This window comes from Trachinotus anak, unplaced genomic scaffold (assembly GCF_046630095.1).
Source record: "Trachinotus anak isolate AG129_WGS33_773 ecotype Australia unplaced genomic scaffold, CSIRO_AGI_Tana_v1 ptg000007l, whole genome shotgun sequence".
NCBI lineage: Eukaryota > Metazoa > Chordata > Actinopteri > Carangiformes > Carangidae > Trachinotus > Trachinotus anak.
Window position 1 is genome coordinate 22,520,779 of NW_027273858.1, and position 18,737 is coordinate 22,539,515.

The window sequence follows — 18,737 nt, forward strand, 5'->3', positions numbered from 1 at the left end:
TAATGAGCTCTCCTTGGCTTGCTGTGGCTTTGCTTGTACTGCCCAAGCACTCGTGGTGTTATCATACAGCATTTTACCTCTCACTAAAAAGTCTCTTCTAGAGTAGGAAGTTTTCTGGACTTACAGGGAGAAACCTTGATGGTACCCAAGTTTCTTGAAGCCAGACTCAAACTGTGCTGGCTGGAGGCTAAAGCCGAAATCCACCTTGAGGTGAAAGAACATGCTAACTCATTTTCTCCCTTTTCCAGCCTCCTCTTTGTCAGGTCTTAAGCCAAGACCAATAGCTCCTATTAGTGAGTGTGGCAGGCCTGCTGACAGGCTAGTCAATATCCATGAGAAGGCCACTTCATTAATGATCCCTACTTGCTCAGAGAGATGGAGGAGCTAGAGAAAGTGGCCTCTGACATGCCACAGAGAAGCACCAAGGGCTTGGGCTTTCTTTTCAACCAGATACAACGAAATTGTCAGAGTGGATGACAGTTGAAAGTATATTTTAGAGAAAATGTATTCTAGGGTTATAAAAAGAGCAGGGGTGGATGAGAATGATGAAAAGAAAATCATATAGAAGCTGTAGCAAAGAAGATGGATTGTTTCTGTACAAATGAATGGAAAAGTTTCCCCCACAGAATTTGTTCATGTAACAGCAGTGGGACAGTGCAGCTAACCAAGTAGTTTTTGTGCTTAAACCTAACTTAGCCAAGACCCTTTATAATAGTAACCATGGTGATGAAGGTCCAGTACACTTGCTGCTCTAGGGACACTCCTATGGGTTGTATCATAGTGTTGGAACAAAGGGCCTATATAGTCAGGTTGGAGAACTTATTGATAAATCAGTTAAAAAAAAAAAATTAAGTCCAAATCTGGACAGCTGGTGCAATCCGAACAGACCTGAGGATCATTAGGCCAAATCCTGAATGGTGGATGAATGTCACAACAGTTGGTCTTATATAAAGTAACTAATAACTGCCATCACTGTTACCATTAGTTAGCAGTGGCATGGTATGTTTCTATGACTAGGATAGCGCCTTCTGAAAACCTGTGATGGTGGTGATGAAGAACTCAATTAAAAAGGATGTTATTGAAATTGATAAGACAGTGTATGCAAATACACTCAGTTGTCAGTTTATTAAGTACACGCTCAAACTAATACCATATAGGACAACAGTCATGCAATTAATCCTCCTTCATGAAGGTTATAATGTTCAGTTTTTGTTGAAACTGCTGATTCAAGACTGTCCTGGAAAACATAAGCCCATAGGTTGTCTGTCAGCAGGTTATTATGACCCATAGTTAGGTTTTGTTGCTAGGAGACATCTAGTGGGTGTAGTAATGATGACAGGAGCAAAGGGAAAAGTGCGATGACGTAGTTTATAGAGCGACAAAGTCTGCGTCAGGAGGAGGTTGGGGTGGATGGATGGGTCAACAAAACACAATAATATGACACAGGAGAGAGGTGTTCGATTCCCATGTGACAGTAGCAGTTTATGTTGTTTCTGACTGTTCATTGTTATAATTGTAATCATGACAACAAAAATTGTCTAATTGTGAGGAAGTACTTATTTTAACCTAAATCACCATGTTTTCCTAAAGCTAACCAAGTGGCTTTAGTGCTTTTTATTAGAGTAACCATGGCAAAGAAGGCAGGTATGTCACTGTAGGTACAGTCCATGTGTTTATTATTGTAACCATGACAACGAAGGTCCAGGTATGCTTGCGATCATAGGGCTGCTATTTCAGGAGACACTCCTATGGTTCGTATCAGAGGGTTGAAAAAAACAACCAGTGTGGTTGTTCAGGTTGGAGGACTGGTTGGTTGTTTCATCTATATGATGATTTTAGAGGATGTAGTTTGAGGTGCTGTTAAACTGTATTGTGTCAATCAAACAGGTCTATGTCACAGGTGCAGTTGTTGTTAAACCTAACCTTATTGTCTTGAACAGGGATGGACAAAATAACAAGAACACCAGTCAACATAACGCAATGCAGTTCACTAGCACCACAAAGTTGGATTCTTCTTTGCTCGTGAGTCCCACAAGAATCTGCTCAACTCTGCCGTCCAAGGCTTCATCCTCCCAGCCAGCAGTGCTGAGCCTGTGGAGGATTGTGGGACAATGACAGGGAATTACAGCGGTTTGGTTGCTTGCAGGATTGCAGCAGTGATATGGTTTCTTAAGAGCCATAATACTGTGTACAGCACTCACTGGCAGCACATCCTGTATTGAAAGAAAAACTGATAAACTGTTCCACAAGTCGTTTAAATAGATAGTTGCTCTTTGAAGGCCTCCGTCAACACACATCCTTTTTTTCAGACACACACACACACACACACACACACACACACACACATACACACACACACACACACACACACACAGGCACAAACAACTGAGGTACACACCCACCTGTCTTTAGCCCTTGTTTTCCGTCATGTCGCGGTGCTCGTCAGCTGGTGTGTGTTCCTGGGCGAAATGATGTTTCTGCCCTGGACGACATGGGAGAGCTATCTGTGTAATAGAATTATCTGGAGAGGCCACTCAAAATTAACATAATATGGACTCAAAATGTAAATTGTCTTTTTGTGAAATATAATGTGGATGCGAATCTGCTCTCTTGCTCCTCTGTCTTATCCCCCCCCTCTCTCTCCCTCACACACACACACACACACACTTACTCTTCTTTATTTCCTGTTTCTGGGAACTGATAAAAATAAATCCTCTGTGTTGATGTGGGTGCACACACACTCACACACACACTTCCACACATTTTGGGTGCAAATACTTGAGAGGTGTGTGTTCCGCTGACATGTGTGAAGCTAAATGCCAACGTACCATTTAAGAGAGAAAGGGCAGCGGCACATCCAACCTTTGTAGTGTGTCATTCAGCAGTGTTCAGAGCCATTCACATATAAAAATGAGGTCTCTTCTGTCCCAGGGAGCAGCGGATCTCTTTCACCCCATCAGCCAAAGAAGAGGAGGGGATGTTGACAACCGCAGAAACATCTGTCAGACAGACAGAGGGGTGACAAACAAGAAAAGAAAAGAATTCTCCCCCTTTTTTTTGTCCTTTCAATATCCTAGAATTTAACTTAATCACGTGAATCCTACATTTCTCCTTCTTTGCCCATATTTATTCCACCAGCAATCTCATCCCTGATTTTTTCCCCCTTGTTTTCTGGTTCCTTGCCTCCTCCCTTCCTCCCTTCTTCCCACGATGATGAGCACTTTCAGAGTGTTCAACTACTGCATTTAGCCATTCAGAGAGTTTGATAAAGCTACCCCCCCCACCCACGTTTGAATTACACAGCAGAGGGAAAAGGCCACCTCTTTGTCACTAAATGCCTCTCCTATTCATTCACATGACAGCAAAGTAGTTTGTCTTTTCCCACAGTAAAATGCCAGATTTGAAAGCCCTCTATTCGATTAATGTTTAGAGTTAGACTGTGAGCCACCTTTAATCCAGGAAGTATTTTACAGTCAAATAAGAGCCTTTCTCATTTGGAGGATGGGAGGGCATTTTGGCATTTGGTGGATTCAGGAACATTTCCACTCTTCACTGCAGTGCTTCACCTAATGTATAGATTCACCTGGCAGCTTCTTGAATATTGATGGTGTGTAGAGTGTGCATCCAGGTCGGTAGCTGTGTAGGTTTACGCATATGTTCCACATGGAGCTGAAAGACAATGAAAATACAAGTTGTAATGAAGGAAACACACACAATCTGTCAGCTATAAACTGCAGACTTTCTTGCTAGCCTAAGGTGGCTAATGTTAGCGAACAGTAGGAAACTTCAGCCAGATATTGTGGGGTAACTAACATTACTGGGCCAGTTTCCTGACTTTTTCACTTATTTCTACTTGTGCTGCTGTTACATTATGTTGTCACAGCTGTTATAGTTCAGGCATTTCAAGGCTCCATCCCACTTTCCCCACTTATTTCTCCCACCCAGTCTCTTACTGTGTGTGTGTATGTGTGTGTTTCACTGACTGACTCGAGATCCAATGATTGGCTGAGTAGTGTCACGTCACCGGTGCTGGTTAAAATAGAACGCACCATCAAAATCTAATAATTCTCAATCATTTAAACCAGTGAAGAAATCCTGAACACTATCAGGTGCATTGTCGTAGCTGAGTAAAGAAGACAAAGGCAATGCCAGCGCTCTTACTTAAATATTCTTATTATTTAAAATCAATGAACGTATTTCAGCTATAAGCCCTTCACTTTATAAGAGAGTTCACGGTGACTATTTAAGTGTGGTCCAGCAGTGGTTCCCAACATGTGGGCCAGGGCTACGGAGGTGCTGCAAGTGTGCTGACAAATCATTTGCCAAATAGTACAACTTTGGTCAAAATACATAATTATTTATATATAATATACAAGATACAATGTTTTTAAATCGTTCAAAAGGAAAATTATCTTTAAAAACATAAAAAGTATTTCAAAAGTCCCTCATTCTTTCCCTATCACTGTGATAAGCCAATGATAGGAGCTTTCATGCTGTCACCAGCCGGCCCACTGCTGGGCCACATCGTCTACCTGTTTGCTTACTCAGATCTGATTATGTCCAGGGCAAAGACTGGATAATAATATAGAGCTGGTTAGCAACAGTTAAAATTAAAAGGAGAGTTAAGATAGAGATGGTGAATCAACAAGTGACCCCACCCTCACCCCATCAATAAAATAAAAAGGGCTCTGAGAAGGCATTATTTGGCCTCCATATTGTTGAGGGGTTCGATGTGGGCCGCCATCACTTTTGGGATTCTCAAGTGGGCCTTAAGTTGCAAAAGGTCGGGAACTACTGATTTATAGGTTTTAAGCCCCGATCCAGGTAGAACCGCATTAGTGACCTCTGTTATATATATATGTTGTAATGAACACATCAATGGTATCAAGACAGCTACAAAATTGACAGTTCAACAAATCTTGTGCACAATACCCAACAAACATCACACAAAAATTTTATATTAATTCTAATATAGAAAGTTTACCCAATTAAAAAGTTTTTGTTTTTATCTGGTTTCACTTGCTAACAAGCCACCAGAAAGGCTAAACAAAGTAGAAATGTAATTGGTGCTTTAAAAAAAAAAAAGCTAGCCCTGAGATTTTTGCTATAACCCTGTAATTGTCACTTGTGGCCACAACACCACACCATCTACACAACACTAATATCAGCTATTGTGCAAAAATTAAGCATTTAAAAAAGATTTTGGTCATGGAGAAAACATTTATAGTAGAAAGCTCTCTGCATTGGTTATGATTTCAGCTGGTAGCTTCTTTTTCAGCCTCAGAGTGTATGTGCTCCTGTCCTTGAAATCCTTTCATGGTTTTGTGCATTCATGGTTTGGACAAGACTTTCTGACCTACCATCTTTGGCTGTAGTGTGACTGACCAAGCCCAAGTCCTCAAATCTCTCACATTTTCTGTCATTTAAAAAGAAAAGTAAACCAAGACATCATACCACTATAATACAGCTCTGGTATAAACACATAAGCTTTTTGAAATGGTTTTACTCAAGAGTGGAATTACTCAGTGCTAATACAGCCTTTAAAGACACAAAGAGAGTTCGGATTCAGCTCTATTCAAGCATTACTACCACCTTGACGAAGGTCGAGGGTTGTTTTTTTTTATCACTTACGTGGGTGTGCATATGCTGCTATCCCTCCCAATGCAAACATCTACATCTCTATTTATTTCTATTTATTTTACATTTTTTTTCTCCTCTCTGTTTTGCAGGAGCCTTGCAGTTGCACTCCACACATTGTTGCCACCGCACTCAAAAGCAGTGTTGAATAGTTGCTGCTGGTGAAGTATACATACCGCCAGTGAACAAACAGAGGGTAGATTCTCTGAGCTGCCATGAAGCAGGGGGAGAAGTTGTGTCGTCCAGTCAGAGTGCAGCTTATTATCCAGTCAAGGTTTGTACAGGTGGCAGAATTGAAAGGAATTCTTCAGTGCAACTTTCTAAATAAAATACTATACACTAAATGACTGCACTTATTATCTAACAGAATGGAGGCGAGTACCACTGGTGTCAACTCCAGTGCATTGCGCTTGTTCCTTCTTAGATAATGGTGGAGAGGCTTGAGCGATGTATGTATTTGTTCACCTAGAAATGAGTGTTTCACTGAAATGACACTTTGCCAAAGGCTCTCCTGCAGATTTAGGCAGCTATGGGCTTTGACGTAGGGTGTCACTCTTGAAAAAAAAAAATGAATGAAAAAAAAAATTATTTAAGATAAATATATTTTGTTAATTAAGAAACATGAGATAGAGGAAATAGAATTGAAGCCAAATGCTTCAAAGAAAATGTAATGGAAATTGAAAATGAAGATGAAGTTGAGTCACCAATCGAGTACCAATAAATGTTTTATGCTGCATACATGGAGAATCTATAGCCCTTACAACACATGGTGCACATAACCCTGCTGGCTTTATCATCTCCTAAAGTGATGGCTTTGGAAAGAGCTACAGTACTTCAAAGAGAATATCTTTGTTCAACAGATTCCAAGCAAAGAAATCAAAGTTTTGATCACTGGTAGCGCTATAGAGTAAAGTTTCTAAAACTGTACAACCGAGGATGTAGATTTAAAACACATTGCAATACACATTCCTGTCAAAGGTTTCACGGTATTCCAATGATCTACTGGTGCCAGTGATGAACCGAGGAGAGCGGCAGTGGACCAACAAAGGAATGAATGAAGACTGCTGGATGTAAAGGGAATTTAAAATATTCTAAGAAGCTGCTTCATTTCATGATAAAAGTAAGCAAATGCACTCAAAACGTTCTGCAGACCTCAAGATACAAACAAGGTGTTTTTGCCAGAAATACTGACGGTAAACACAACTGTGTGCAAAAGAATATTCTGTAGGACACCAGTATGTTGGGAACAGCCTTTTGCGGTTCATAGTGCTGTACGGTGGCCTTGAGAGCTCAACACACTGCGACTTTAGAAAGCACATGCAAGTAGACAAATTACAAAAACATAATTAATTTGACAACACACATGATGCAAATACTCACAGCACAATGGAAGTGTTTCCAGTGGACAAACTGTTACCTGGTAACTGCAGAGGCGGTTGGAGTCCGACCGGTGGCTCTTCGCTGCATGTCATCCTCTCTCTCCCTGACTGTCCCGTCACTACTGGAATGAATAACTCTGTGATGAACCAGACTAGGACGTACTCACATCCATGCAATACATCCGTGCGTACTTGTTTAATGCTTTAAACTTCAAAAGTCACAAATCACTGAACAACAACTGCGTCCCAGCCCAGGTTTGTTACTTTTTGATGTGCCCTGGAAACACTTCCATTGTGTTGTATTTGCAGCACGTGTTGTCACATTTATTAAGGTATTTCCTGAATTTGCTTGTGTTTTGTCTGCACATGTGTTCTTAAATTGCATTCAATTGTTCTGAAATTCAGACTTATGCAGGGTCTGACTTACGCCTCAGTTACACTTACTTACAGATGAGTACATAGACACCACAGATGCGTAGTTATTTCCATTTGCTGGGAGGATGCGGTCCATATGTGCAGAGCAGATCATCGTCCCCTTGTTCCATGCAGCGCAATTCTAATCAAATCAAGGTCAAGAAGATCTGCTTTCTTGGCTGTACTTGTTCTCTTTAAGATGAAATGTAGAGGTGAGGGTAGCAGCGGACCTGCTCACAGCCTCTCTTCAAACTCCATGTCCATTAGAGTTGCCTACCTCTATGTAAAGAAATAACCCCATCCACCCACCCACCTACCTCGTGTACACCTGATGAGGACATTCACATCCGATAGTAAGACTAATACCATGACTTGTATGTAATCTAACAACATATAAAAAAAACTCACATGCATGTTTTAAAGGGGCTAATGCTTCCCACTATCTGCATGTGCTATGTTCTAAAATGTTATACTGTATATGTGTATCTTATATATTATGTACAACCAAAGTCCTCTGTTGTTTTCCTTTTGGTTCAGTGCAGTCTCATTCATTTTGTTGCACTTGTCATGGTTTGCTACGTCATATTTTACATTTAATTTTTGTACTTCAAAAAAAGAAAAAATTGACTAGGCTCTGCACTTTGCAGCAGCTCTGAAGTTAAATGTGCATGGAAGTCTTTTTAATGGGAGTGCTTATCAACTTTCTGTATTAGTGTTGCATAATATCCCACAGCTCTTGTACTGCAGGCCCACACTCTTGGGATTTTATGCTTTTTTGTTTCTCATTTTCCACCAATTACATCCTGAACACAAACCTAGACGCAGACAGAAAGACATACGGAAACACACAACAACACTAATTTGTCTTCAGCAGGCTGATAAAAGCAGACAAAAATATTTATTAATACCTTTTTGTGTTTTTTTAAAGATTTCACTGATTGAACAATTGGTCAAAAGGTTTTGAAGAGTAAGTGGTAAAAGCTCCAAGGATTCATGCACTAACGATTTTCTGTTTTTAAGTCTACAAAAAGTCCTCAACAGATGAGCATTAACTGGCATTCCTAAATCATTTAAAAAGTTAAATTCAAAATTTACATTTTAAAGAGTTTTTAGGAGACCTTGTCATGTCAGGCTGGACAATCAATGATTCCCCCCTGGCACAAACAGTTAATCAATATCATCGATCAGCCAAGTAGGAAGACTTCAGGAGTTCATTCGCTTGCGTACATTTCTAGTTTTAACCTGGCAAGATACTGTCCATACTTGATGAGGTTTTGGCATCACAAGGCCATAGCCTAATAATTTCCTTATTCCAAATTAAATATTAAAAAGTAATTAGCAACAGGCTTCAATTTCCTTTTATCATTTATATTTTCAAGAGGCTTAAAATAAAAATGCTTTAAACATAACTGGTGGTTACGATTAAACAGTCACATCATATGAAAGGGATGAAAGTCTGGATTTCATTGCTACGCTGTAAATTAGGTGGAGCTCTTGGTGTGGACGAAATCTGTGCTTCAATTCAACTGTTTATGAGAATGTGAGGCTTGTGCAATTTGAAATTTGTTATTTTTAAAGATATCACATACATGGTTTGATAGATGTCTGCTACAGCAATTCATTATGTTTCATTAATTACATTACATTATCATGGAAAAGGTATGATGCCGATGAAGTGCCACTGATGTCTCACCATTATGTGTGGATGGTCTTGGTGATCTGGTCTTACAATGATGAAGAGTTTTTCTACAAGACAATCAGATCAGTTTTGTATAATACCAAAACGTGACTAACTGGCTCACCCATGCAGCATGACACAGTATAACTACATAATATCTTATGCTAAGGCCAAGCTGTGGTTAATAATAATGCTTGTGAGCTTCAGGCCCCAGACCTGAAGGTCTGAAGGCTTTGTCACACAACCAAGCCAATTAACAAATTATTTATTTTTTAAAAAGAACAATGAATCTAAGAGGAGAACTTACAATGTTGGGAGATACTAAGAACGGCATGTGTAATGCAGTGTGCAATGTGTGTGGTGCAGTAACACAAACTGAACAGCAACCACAACCAAATGTGCCTCAGGGAGGAAAGAGAACCAGACCTGAGCTGCAACTGTTTTTAAAGGCGCACTTGTGTACAGGATCCAGGTGTGCCAGGGTTGCTGATGAGACTAGGTGCTGCTGCCCTGATGATGACCTTATGCCACACCCACCTCCAGTGCAGGCAAAGAAAGCAGAGCGGCCACACAACCCAAGTAACAGGTAAACAGGGTGGAGTGGGTCACATAGGAGCCCAGTCAAATTACTATAAGGCTGGGGTACAAAGCCTGACACTCTCAAGTGAATTCTGAAGCTATAAGGATTGTGTTTTTCTCTGATTTCTAAGCAGCTTTATGGACAATTATTACAAATGAACAATGGGACATTGATATTTTTAATAAGTACCAGTCACACTCAATCCAAATAAATGTGTGTCCTGTCAGTGTGATTGTAAGTACAGTGTTTGACAAAAACTGCAGAAATTGGACGTTAAGCAATTTTAAGGTAACTGCCTCCATGAGCTGCATGTCACAGCCACCGCTGCAGCTGCTGACCGTACTGATACACTGCAACGTCTGTGGCCAAAGTGTAATAACTAACTGTTGTTTGTTGAACACACCTGGCCCTTTCACCTCATCTTTGCCTCACATTTCTTACCTCTGGGGACCCCTGCAGAGAGGTTTAAAACCCCCTAATAGAAGGTCAATAAGCCTTTAGTTATTGGAGCATGAAGAATACCAAAGGCCTAAAAAGTATACACTGCACCTCAAAGGAATTCAGCCATCATTAATATTAAAACCCCCCCTCCAATGAAAATCAAGTTTTTAACTTTGTTAACATGTTGATATGGTGCAGTATGGTTTCATGTCATACAAGACATACTGTGACCAGAATAAGCAGTCAACTCAATGACTGAGTATTTCCACCTTGGAACTGCAGTGAACCAATGACAGTCAATTTTACTGACAACTGAAACACCTAATTCACGTCGGGAATTACTAGACTATGCAGTAGATGGGTATTTATCGGCTCTGGCTCGGGTTGCCATTGCTGTAAACAGAACACCCGTGTGAACACACTAAATTTCACATTTCCTGCTGTGAAGTCTTCTAGAGCACAAACGCTGTGAACACACCTGTCACCTGCCCAGCACTGTGCTGTTCAACCAGAAACACCATGGCAATGTTGGGCTTTAGGAAGAGTGAGTTGCAGCCCTGAAATAAGTTTCAAAAACACACGATCACTGATCAAAGCGTTTTACAGGAGTACCAATCCGGGGGATGAGACGTGACAGATCGGTTTTACCAGATTCCATGGCGGCAGCTCACTTTCTCTGCACTGCATCTGTGTGTGTTTAGGATTTATGTAATTTTACATATTTTCTGTATTAGATGTAGATGTTTCAGAATGTTGCAAATAGTCAGTCTAACTTACAGTTATTTCTGTTACGTTAGGTTCTGAATGTAAATGTCAGAGCAATGAAGGGTGACTGAGTATTTCCACCTTGGAACAGCAGTGAACCAATGACAGTCAATGATTCAGACAACTATATTCCTAAGGAACCAAAGGCATCAACTTGTGGGGCTGGGTGTGGGCAAAATAAACCTGAAACCCTGTCAGTACAGGGGGCTGAAGTTTGCATTAGCACAGCCACTAACACTGTGTCAGCCACTGCCTGTTACAAGATAATAAACAACACAGACAAATAAAAGATGCTAACCATTATGATATGTCTCCTAGTTGCCGATTTTGGTGCACAACTAACTCCTCAAAAACTCCTGGTCTGGGTCTGACTAAAGCTCAAACGTGACCGAGTCTTGAATGTTTGCTTCACTAATCAACTTGGTACAAGTAGCAGTGATGAAACAAAATAGTAATCATACCAAAGTATTTTTACATAGTTTAAAACATATCTGGAGAGGAACTTTAAAGGATTTTTCTTGTGTGCTAAGGACTGTGTTTCAGTCTTAAATATCGGTCTCAGAAATGGAACCAATCCTGTTAATATAACAGTGAAATAAAACTCCGGCAAAAGTCTTTGACCTTCAGAAAAAACCAAAAAAGATTAAAAAACAGGTGGGTTTGCTCATCAGTTGCACAGAAGATGAACTCTGCAGTGAAAAAACTAAATGGACTTTGAACACATAAATACTGATGTCAGGGTATCTTGTATTGCAGTTAATGTTAATTCAGCAGATACATATGTACAGTAATATGAAATATGGCCAAAATAAGTAAGACCACCTTGTGAGACCTGCCGCCTTTCATCTGCTGGCAGCATGTTGGTTGGTGTCAGGGATGTTGGCTGTGATCCAGGGGCACGGCAGGCATCTCAGGACCACAGACGGCCTCCCAGAAGAGGGCCAATAAATCACAGGCTCTGACCTTTGCTGGCATCAGGGACCTTAGTGCCTCCAAAAGCTGGAGACGAGAGCAAGATTGAGACTTGGAGAAGCTGTGATGAACTGCAGATAGCTATACTCCACGCACACACACACACTCACACACACACACACACACACACACACACACACATAAACTACCTGGTGTCACTCACCTCCCCTTCTAGCTATCTGTCTCTTTCTGTGTCTTGTGTGATATTGCAATGGTGGGTAATGTCATGGCCATATAGGGAAACTGTGCTGTAGAAAATTAGAGTGTTTTGATAGATTTGCAGATCGGTTAACTGACTGCCACATAACAAGTTATAGTTTTTCAAAACCGAAAACCCACATTTCTGTTCTATACTGACTAAACTGCTCACACAAATCTCTTTACTCACAACTGAAACACCTAATTCACGTCAGGAATTACTAGACTATGCAGTAGATGGGAATTTATCGGCTCTGGCTCGGGTTGCCATTGCTGTAAAGAGAACACCCGTGTGAACACACTAAATTTCACATTTACTGCTGTGAAGTCTTCTAGAGCACAAACGCTGTGAACACACCTGTCACCTGCCCAGCACTGTGCTGTTCAACCAGAAACACCATGGCAATGTTGGGCTTTAGGAAGAGTGAGTTGCAGCCCTGAAATAAGTTTCACACACAATCACTGATCAAAGCGTTTTACAGGAGTACCAATCCGGGGGATGAGACGTGACTGATCAGTTTTACCAGATTCCATGGCGGCAGCTCACTTTCTCTGCACTGCATCTGTATGTGTTTAGGATTTATGTAATTTTACATATTTTCTGTTATTAGATGTAGATGTTTCAGAGTGTTGCAAATATCAGTCTAACTTACAGTTATTTCTGTTACGTTAGGTTGTGAATGTAAATGTCAGAGCAATGAAGGGTGGTCCACAGTTTAAGACTTAAATCTTTAAATCTGTCCCAGCTGAAAATGAATTTATTACTCAAGCAGGACTAAAATCAAAGTACAATCTCTTGTCTGGAAAAGCCAGGACATTTCATATTTTATTTGATTTAATAAGTTAATAAACACATAAAAATCAATAATTAAAAAAAGAAACGCCTCAAAAAAAGATACAAAACTGTGAATGGATGTCAGTTGAGACATTTTATGTATATTAAGATGCAGTTTTCAACATGAACCTGGGTATTGTAGTTGTTATGATTTATTTATTTATTTTTCAAAACAGATTAATAATATCTTGACATGAAAACAAACACTTTAAGGCCTCACACAACTGTAATGATTAATGTATTCAATTAAAGTTTTCACTGGGAAAAAAAATCTTTATTTTTATTTTATGTAGAGGATGTGAAATCTGTTCCTACAGTGTCCATGCATCCATCATCCACTCATTCTTGCAGCTTGAGAGCTTACTATGTATTCCCACTGTCAAAATGCATTTCAACTGAATGCCATCTTGCACACAAACATACATTTTGGCCCATTTTGGACACACTTTGCTATGTGCCTGAGAATCCTCTGAAGTATGAAATGAATTTGTCTTTACAGTATGGCTCTCCATCCACAGATGATCACTGCCCTCCTCTCCCCTCTCTGGCGGTCGGGGAAGGTTTCCATATGTGAGCCGTCGTGGCCTGGTGGATGCATACTGTCAGGTGGGCGTGTCTTGCCCAGCATGGAGCCTGGCTGGGCAAGATGGAAGGTGGGCCAGTCAGCCACGCCACACGGCTGGTGGCCATATTAACCCTTGTCTGTCTGTGTGTGGGAGTGGCGGGGAGAGTGGTTGTTGCCCTGGTGTTCCTACATACGCTAGCTGTCTAAACACTCCCTCGCTTCCTCCGGCACACACACATTAGACCCCCTGTGGCGCTGCAGAGTGTAGATATTCATTCTGCCAGTAAAAGAGGGGGAACAACAAAGGGCCCAGGGAATCGGTGAAGGCTGGAGAACGCAAAGTGGACTGGCAGGAATATAGAGGCCATTTAAATATACTCTGTATGGTTTGCATGTAAAGTGGAATCCCTATCCTTTTCAAAGTAAGAGCTGAAATATATTTCACAGTGCTGCTGGGAGGGTCCAGGCACCACTTCCTTTTATGTCTTTTGTTATTGGCATTGGGACTGTGGTTGAAAATCAATGAATTTGACTGTATTATCTGTGTAAGAATAAACAAGAATAAGCGGAGAAAGCAGGAAGAAGATTAAATAAGAAGAATTATACATAGTTATTGCTGAACTCATTATTTCTTTAGACTGCTTCATACCAGCTGTGATGTTCAGGCTCATGGTGAATGACAGACTGGTTTTAAATCCACTGATGCATCAGGTAAGGTTAAAATAGAGACTCTACTACTTGGTGATTTGCAACAGGAGCAAATTCAGAGAAGATAAAATGTTGGGAGTGTATCAATCAGCCAGTGCCAATGGCAGTGGAACCAAAGCTACAAGTGCATGTTGTTGTTGTTGAGAATTATAACAATTGTTATTGCATCAGTATTTTTAGTTTTTAGATTTCTAAAGCAAGAAAATTAACCAATTTTCAAAAATTGGATTGATTTATCAAATAATAATGAAAGCGCATTTGAAAGAATGATCTAACTTTTCTGAGATGAAGGGCCTGTTAGTGGTCTAATGGGGCAAGCTACATCTTCCTAGCAGACCAGTTACCAAGATGACCAGCCCGGGTCAAAGTAAGTCAGAGTTCATGGAGTTTTATTTGAGTAAACCTTCGGTAATTTACTGGTGGCTTTGATGTCACAGGCCACAGTGGATTGAAAATTAAAGCATGGGTACTCTTGAAATAACCATGGGAGGAAGATAAGATAAAATAAACAAGTGATATGTTTTTTGGGAGTTATGCTGCCTGAATGCCAATTGCACTGGAGTACTGTGGTGATTTCCCAGAGTTCCTGGAAGGATATGACTGACAGTTTACCCACACAGAAGCCCCACCCCAAGATTACTTGCCCAATTACAACAAAGATCAAGCTCAGACAAAGCACTGCAAAATAAGAATGAGAAATGCAAACCAAAAGGCAGGAAGTGATACAGTCAGACTTGAACTGTGAGGGAAATAATCTGTTGCATTTGACACCATGGCTCTTTGTCATATGTTTGAATGATAGACATTTTTTGTTGCAGTTTTTACAGACATAATAACAGGCAATACGAATCCCTTGTAAGCATCTTTGTCATGCCAAATCTATGAAATCACATTTAAAAATGTTTATCAGAAAGTGTTTCCTAGTTAAGGGTTTTTGTTTTTTTTTTACTTTTATTCATTTACTCTTATGTCTTACTCTGTGTTTTAGGGCTCCATTTTATCCAAAGCGCATGATTTAAAGTGCCTGGTGCAGATGCATTAAGAGGATGTCCACATTGCTTTTGTTATTTTAATGGTGGAAAAAACTGTCGCTGCACCAGGCTCATGGTTCAAACGAGTTGTAGTAAGTCTCTTAATTAATCATGGGAGTGTTTTGGGCCTGGCGCACTTGCACGTTGGTGGATTGCTATTAGAACGGTGCAGTGTGTCACACAGAATTCTTACTGGCGTCAGTTGATTGGCTCACATATTGTTAATGAACAGTGAGCCCAGCCCAGGCTCACAGACACAGCAGTTCCATGCGATTTGAGGCTGAGAGAATCATTGCACTGTGCACAGCTAATAATGGCACAAATCACGTTACACATCTTTTATGTTTTACTATCAGACATGTAGATACATTTTCGGCTCATTATGAAACTGTGCATTCTGCATGTGTATAACAGGTGTGTTGTGCACTCACTTATGTTGGTACATATTGCTCTCTTGACAATGCGTCTTTAAAATAACTGAAATACTGCGCCGCTGACTTCAGACCAGGTTTGTGTTGGTCAGTCGTGCACTCACTTTCCGCTGCTTCAAGACAGCAATGCACTAACAATGCGCCTGACCACACCTCATTTTAAGACCATGGTCGCACATGTGTATTTGCTATTTAAACAACGTGGGCGCTGGATGGGAAAATGACAACTGTGTCGGTCACTTTTGCACCAGGTGTCAAATAGGGCCCTTAATGTTTTCTTTTCTTGTTAGCACATTTTATTGTTTCATTTTGTTGTTCAACATTATTCATATTTTTTTTTTAATTATCCTTTTATTTCCACATGCCTCATTCATGTCATATCAAAAGTGGATAAGATGCCGTTGCTCCAACTGGTTTAATTATCATAAAATGAACTAAAACACCAGGTATCACTTGTTTTTTTTCTTATGTAGAGGTTCAGACAATTTAAGTGATAACTGATGGTTTTAATTTTCCCTCTCCTGCCATCGTCAGCCATGTTTGCTTTGTATGACATGTTTCATTCATAATTTCAAGTTTAAGACAACGTGGCTCCTTAAAAAACAAAAAAAAAACCAATCCTGTCTTCCTGGTAATTACCCTGAGAGTGACGTGAATGGCTTCTCCCAGATGACAGCTTGTATTTACAGGAAATTCAATACAATGTGAACACTGCATCATTGTTGGCAGAACTGTCCGTGTGCTGTTCATTAGCTGTAACCACCATTCCTAATCAGTGCACACAGCACATATAGGCTTCGATGGTTTAACATACTATCAGCTATTTTAGAATAAAATCCACGTTTCATTAAGGTTATTATACATCTGAATTTCCTCTCACTCCCTGTATCATTTCTGACATGATGTGTTTAATTACCTTCTTTACTTTCACAATGTGTCACGCGCTAGAAGAGTAAAAGAAAAGAAAAGAAAAAAAAAAACTTCTGCTAACAATTCAAACCGACCTTTCCTTCACACGCTGCTCGGGTCAGATCTGTCAAGACGGCATCTGAAAAAAAAAAAGAAAAAAAAAAGACAGTCTGAGAGAGAGAAATCAGGAAATGATGTTAATGCCACATGGAGGATTTGGAGCAGTGACTCATAAGCGCCTCCCCAACGACAGTATCAACCAGCTGTCGCCATGGTGCCGACCTTTACCGTGGCCCATGGTGACCGGCGCTTTAGCGTCAACGTAAACTTGACCCCTGACATTTCCATGGCTCAGTGGCACTGCAGGCTCTGTGGGGTAAGTAAAAGAGAAAAGAGGGAAGGGGGGAGGGGGGGAGGCTTTTAACAAGACTACAGGGGAAATGATTCCTAATAGTACCAGTGTCAATGATAACTATATAGCCAATACAGTTAATGATTGTCGTATTGATGATGATGTGTGATATGTGATGACATGTATCTATAGATGAAAATGACTTTGTTGAAGTGATAATGAGGTGATATTAAATGTGATGAAGATTGTAACGATGGTGGTGTTGATGGTGATTTATTCTGATGACCATGATGATAATGATGATGATGATGATGTGGTAAAAGCAATAATAAAAAATGAGGACGATTTAAATGATTCCAATGATGATGATACTGAAGGTGATTTTTAGATGATTATGACAAGGATGCATTCATTGATTTGATTTGAAGATGATGATTTTAATGATTGTGATGATGATTATCAGGATGTGTCATGATGCCATGATGATAATGATGGCGATAATGTTGGTGATTGTCGTAATGTGGATGAAAATGACCAATGATGGCGATGGTGATGGAACAATAATCATGACGATGATGACTGAGGGAAGTGAAAATGGCACCGACACTAAAGAGCTGAAGGGTAGAGCCGAGGAGACAGGGAAGGCGGAGGAATAAAACGACCGTACAAGGGAAGAGAAAAGTGGGGGAGCGAAGTCAGAAGGGACACAGAGAAAGAAAGAGAGAAAATGGAAGCGATAGCAAGCCCAGGGACAGAGATAAAAGCTGTATTACATGAAATTAATGGTGGTCTTCTCCAGGAGTACATGAATCACAGTCTTCCCTACAGTGAGCGAGAGAGAGCAATACAGAGGCAGACAAAGAAGACCAGAGCTGCCGGCTCAGTAACTACAACTTCAAAGGTCTCTCCTTTTAACGAAACTGCATAACACCTTGGACAAAGTGACAGGAAGAGAAGCAGGAGGGAAGGAGTAATGGAGGGTGAGAGAAATCATAGCGATGCACAGAAGAAAAGAGTAAGTAGATGAGAAGGTTTGGTCACAGCAGCTATAATGATGAAATTATTTGCCATATTTATGTCACTGAGATGGAATTTTTGTGAGTCTGAGTCTGTATGATACTTTTTCAAAACTGTGGTATCTTTACTGTTGTGTTGTGCCTGTTCATCGAACACGCACATTCTTTGGTGAACGATGAACTGAACGAAATGTCATGAATCTGGACACTAACTTTTGGCCGCAAATTCAAAATTGTGCACTATGAATTTGAAGTAATTCATTTTAACCTTTGTGAACTTACCTTTGAGCTAGCTCTTGTGAAGTGTGAACTTGTACAACACCGGTGGCATCAGCTATACATGTCATGTTGAAGTTGCACTGCTGTTATATATTCAACTTGGCACTAAATAAAGAGCCTATAAAAGCTTAAAAAAAACAATGGCTCTTGTCATTCAGTTCATTACTAAATGTGCTTATAAGCTAATTTAATGGAATGATAATGTACATACAGTTATTAACTCTCTCTGTCCAATGATGAGAAGATAAATTCCCTTTGCTACATTCTGTCCCCCATCTCATGAACGTAGCAGTAATCTATAAACTGACATCAAATCTAAGCGTGTCCAATGCAGGAAGTGGGCATCACTGTAACGTGACACAGTCTCTCACTGACCTCAAACCTTCTGTTTGTGCAAGAGTGAAACAAGTTCCTTTGGTTTACTCCCTTCATTCTAAGACCAATGAATACTTGCTACAGCACCTGCTAGCAGCCACTGAATTCATTTCGATGCAAAAAAGGTACAACTACCCTGAAAACTCACCAGTGCAACACTACAACTTGGTTC

The 18,737-nt window shown here is 40.3% G+C and overlaps 1 long non-coding RNA gene across 1 annotated transcript; it reads right to left on the reverse strand.

Moving 5' to 3' along the window:
• Positions 1-1,399: 1,399 nt before the first annotated feature.
• Positions 1,400-3,672, reverse strand: LOC139622457 (uncharacterized). Its single transcript, XR_011691279.1, has 3 exons — positions 3,584-3,672; positions 2,403-2,999; positions 1,400-2,091 (listed from the first exon to the last, which is right to left on the reverse strand). It is a non-coding gene; the product is annotated as an uncharacterized lncRNA (long non-coding RNA).
• Between the last annotated feature and the right edge of the window lie 15,065 nt (positions 3,673-18,737).